At 39.7% G+C, this 4,766-nt stretch overlaps 1 non-coding gene across 1 annotated transcript; it reads right to left on the minus strand.

Annotated features, from left to right (window-relative positions):
* Positions 1–452: 452 nt before the first annotated feature.
* On the minus strand, positions 453–559 carry LOC130456682 (U6 spliceosomal RNA). Its single transcript, XR_008915736.1, has one exon. It is a non-coding gene; the product is annotated as a U6 spliceosomal RNA (small nuclear RNA).
* Between the last annotated feature and the right edge of the window lie 4,207 nt (positions 560–4,766).

The raw sequence follows: 4,766 nt of genomic DNA on the forward strand, positions 1-4,766 counted from the left end.
ATGACTAAAGCAATGCAAATTGAAAGAATAACAACAAAACACTCAAAAATAAATGTCAAAAAAATGATAAAGGCCAAAAATGGCCCCAAGGAAGAGAGAGAAGAAGAAATCATACTCCTTCACAGAGGTAAGAGAGCCACAGATGTGGTACCTTGCATATTTGTTGATACTTTTTCAAAGAATTAATTCGTTCCTCCTCCTCCTCCTCCTCCTCCTCCTCCTCCTCCTCCTCCTCCTCCTCCTCCTCCTCCTCCTCCTCCTCCTCCTCCTCCTTCTTCTTCTTCTTCTTCTTCTTCTTCTTCTTCTTCTTCTTCTTCTTCTTCTTCTTCTTCTTCTTCTTCTTCTTCTTCTTCTTCTTCTTCTTCTTCTTCTTCTTCTTCTTCTTCTTCTTCTTCTTCTTCTTCTTCTTCTTCTTCTTCTTCTTCTTTCTCTTTCTCCTCCTCCTTGCTTTTAAAAATATGAAACACTTCACAAATTTAAGTGTCACAATTGCATGGAAACTGTTCTAATCCTCTCCGTATCATTCCAATTTTTGTATATGTGCTACTGAAATGAGTATCCTCCTTTCTTTAAAAAAAAAGTGTTTTTTTTTTTGTTATAGCAACTGACTATCTGGAAGAAATGATGGGGAGAGATACTAGAGGGAATCCTGGTAATGTAAAAAACAAATTATATCAGTAAAATATCTTTTTAAGTATAAAGAAATCCTTGAATAAATTATCTCTGGTTATATCTTTCCTGGAATCTTTTTAATGTAAAGATATTTTATTTTCCCAATTAAATGTAATATAGTTTTCAACATATGTTTTCCAAAATTATAATATCCAAACCATCTTCTTTCCTTCCTTCCCTCCCCCCACTTGGAGATGATAAGCAATTTTATCTGGGCCATATATGTATTAGCATGTGAAACACACTTCCATAATGATCACTGTTGTAAGAGCATGCTCATATAAAACCAAAACCCCTAAATAAAACCACAAATGCACTGATGTTAAAGATAAGTTTACTTTGATCCACATCCATCTGACTCAAATAGTTCTTTCTCTGGAAGTGGATAGCATTCTCTCTCATAATTGTCTCAGATCATCGCATTGCTGATAATAGCCAAGTTTTCACAGTTGATCATTGTACAGTATTGCTGTTACTGTGTACAATGTTCTCCGGGTTCTGCTTATTTCATTCCTGCAGATCTTTCCACCTTTTTCTGAAATCATCTTGCTTATAATTTCTTGCAGCACAATAATATTCTATCACTAACATATACCACAATTTGTTCAGCCATTCCCAATTGATGGACATCCTCTCATTTTCTAATTCTTTGCCACTGCAAAAAGAGCTAGTATAAATATGTTTGTACATGTAGGTCCTTTCCCCCTTTTTTATCATTTTTTTGGGATACAGATCCAGTAGTGGAATTACAGGATCAAGAGGTACTTGCACAGAATCTCGTACAGTTTTTAATGTGTAAATGGGTGACACTGTTGGAAAAGGCCCTTAAGGCACCATTTTTTCTCTATGAAATCAAATGCTTTACTATAGTTTACAGGCAAGCACTACAGAGTCTTATATTCTCAACATCTTTCAGTCAATTGCACAGTTAGAAATTTTGTTTTGGAATATTGTTCCTAAAGTTTGCCCATTTCCTTCTTGTGTTTTCATCATTGATGTTTGAAATTTTTTATAGACTGTTTCCATTTAAATTTTTTTTTTCACAAGTGGGAAAGCAGACATATGGTTGGTTCATTATTAATATTCTCTCTCTTGTCTCCTTTTGTTAATAATAAGGTTCTATTTTTTTCAATTCTTTTGCTATTTTCCTGTTGTGGATGGATACTTTGAAAACTGAGCCTTCAATGAGCTCAGAATTGTGTTAGCTTTAACATAGACTTCCTCTGTTATACACAACATGGTCTAGCTGCTAAATTTAAAAAATGAACACACTCTTAGGTTGTATAAAGAGAGACACTGTTCCAGAACATGGGAGGTGATAATCCCACTCTACTCTGCTCTAGTCAGACCACATTGGAGTTGTTGTTTTAATGCTTCACACCATATTTCATGAAGGACTTTGACAAGCTGGAAAGTCTCCGAAAGAGGTGAAGGGACCTGAAGGATTGGCTGAAAAAATGAGGATGGCATTTATTTGTCTTGGAGAAAATAAAACTTGGGGGTGGGGAGGGAAAGGAGGAAACATGATAGCTATCTCTAAATTTGAATGTTTTTCATGGGGAAGAAGCATCCAACCTCTCCTTTGGGGGCAGAACTAGGAACAATGAGGGCAGCTAGGTGGTAAAGTAGGATGCTATGCCCTGGAATCAGAAATATTCATCTTTCTGAGATAAAATCTGACCTCAGGCACCTCCTAGTTGTGAGACCAGAGCAAGTCACTTAGTCCTGTTTGCTTTGGTTTCCTCATCTGCAAAATGAGCTGGAGAAGGAATGGCACACCACTCCAGTTCCTCTGCCAAGAAAACCCCAAATGGGGTCCCAGAGAATCAGACACAATTGAAACAACAGACCAACAACAAAGGAGAAATGCAAGGAAACTGATTTCAACCAGATATGAGAAAAAACTTCCTCAACAATGAGAGATGACCATGTGAAAGGGACTTCTTCAGGAAGGGGCAGGTTACCATTCACTTGAGGTCTTCAAGGACCCTACTTTCACCTCAACTCTGCATTCTCCAAACAAATCACTTAATGTCCATATCTTCTGGTAAGCACAGCATTGACTTGCTGATTACCTTCTGCTCCTTCTTCTGAGCAACCAGCCCCTGAACAGGAGCATCTGACCTTTCATATCCACAAGGTGGCTTCCAAGGTTAGCAACAGCAGTCTTGGGACTGATCACCCCTGCTCATGGAAAGCAACACAAAACAGGAGAAACAGTCTGAGATTTGAAGTCTAGTCACAGGCTTGTCTAAACAGCCTATATGTGCTGCCATGGACAAAATGAATAAATATGAAACGACCTTTATTAAGCATTTACTATGCCCTAAGCCTTGCTCTAAGTGCTCAAGATACAAGGGGAAAAAACCAAGACAGTCCTTGTTCTCAAGGAGCTCTCAGCTGGAGTGGATAACATAAAAACAGGGTGAATGCAGTGCCTGAGGGAGCCGCAGCAGGGTGGATGGCAGGGTTCCTTTGGGGTTCAGATGATGGTACATGTATCTGTTAGGGGCAGAAGGGATCTGATGTACCGGAGAATAGTTAGGCCTAGAGGACTTTAGGATACAGTTGGAAAGCAAATGCCAAGGTCTGGTGGCTCTTCAACACACTGAAAGAATTAGTTATTGATTCTCTCACACCCAAGCAACATAAGCAGTCATGTCCCTCCTTCCAACTGGTAGCCCTGATGGGGTGTGGACAGTGGAGTTGGGAGAGGGACAAAGCAAAAGCCAATAGGTTGGTTTGAGGCCCTTGGCACTCCCTGGTTTCACTGGGTGGGATCATGTGTTCCTGGCCACCAGAGCTGGAAGTGGGGAGAGAGAGGGAGAAATTCCCTCCCTGCTCCCCCATACGAAGTCCAGAGGAAATCTGTCAGAAAAGAACAAGAGCAGAAGCTGTCTTTCCTTTTAAAGTCTCCTGAGTGGGTTTCTCTTGCTGCTCAGTGACCAGCATTTGACATAAACCTTCCTTATAGGGAAATGGGGGTGAGCAGTGTGGAAAAAGTACATAAGGATCAACCAGAGACCTCTGGATGCACAAGAGGCAAAGAACTGGTCTCTACTGAAGTGAGCAGAACATACACAGGGCACTATGCATGCTCCATGGGGTAGCCCCTGCTGGCTTATCCTCAAGTATTCAGAATGGTTGTGGCTCCACATCACTACATTTTTAAGTTACCATTGATTTTTATTTGTATATATAGTATAATATAACATGTAGTATAATAATAGTATTATGTATGTGATTTATTGTCAATATGTAATAAATTATAATAAATGTGCTTTTCCGAGAGAAACAAATTCTTATATTAGCTCTATCTGAAAATTGATGTCATCTTTTTTTTTTAATCTTCTCTCTCATCCTCCCTTCTTCCCCAAGAAAATAAGTAATATGCTATCAGTCAGTGATGGTGAACGTTTTGGAGACTAAGTGCCCAAACTGCAACCCTCAAGCTACATGTGAGCCCCCTGCCTTACTCCAGACAGGAGAGGGAGAAAGGACTCCCATTGGGCTGCTGGGCAGAAGGTGGAGTGATGTGAGAAATGTCCTCAGGTACAGTGGAGAGGGGGAGGGGAGCAGCCCCTTTTGGCATGTGTGTCATAAGTTCACCAACATGGATATAGATTGCACATAGATTAATAATTATTTCCCTGTTCTTCATATTGTGAAGCCAGACACATATTGTTTACACTAGATTACATTTTAAAATAGCTAATCTTGACTCTATAGCAGATTGTTTGCCATCTCAGGGAAGGAAGAGGGGAGGAAGAGTAAGAATATGGCTCAAACAAAATAAATATAAAAAACTATTTTTTCATGTAATTGAGGGAAATAAATAAATTAAATTAAACAACTCACTTCCAGAGTTAGCTGGGTGGCTCAGTGGATTGAAAGCCAGGTTGAGAGACAAGAGGTTCTGTGTTCACATCTAGCCTCAGACACTTCCCAGCTTTGTGACCCTGGGCAAGTCACTTGACCCCCATTGCCTAGCCCTTACTGCTCTTCTGCCTCAGAACCAATACATGGTATTGATTCCAAGATGGAAGGTAAGGGTTTAAAAACAAAACAAAACTCAACTTCTAAGCAGTACGTGA

Source organism: Monodelphis domestica, chromosome 1 (assembly GCF_027887165.1).
Source record: "Monodelphis domestica isolate mMonDom1 chromosome 1, mMonDom1.pri, whole genome shotgun sequence".
Taxonomy (NCBI): Eukaryota; Metazoa; Chordata; class Mammalia; order Didelphimorphia; family Didelphidae; genus Monodelphis; species Monodelphis domestica.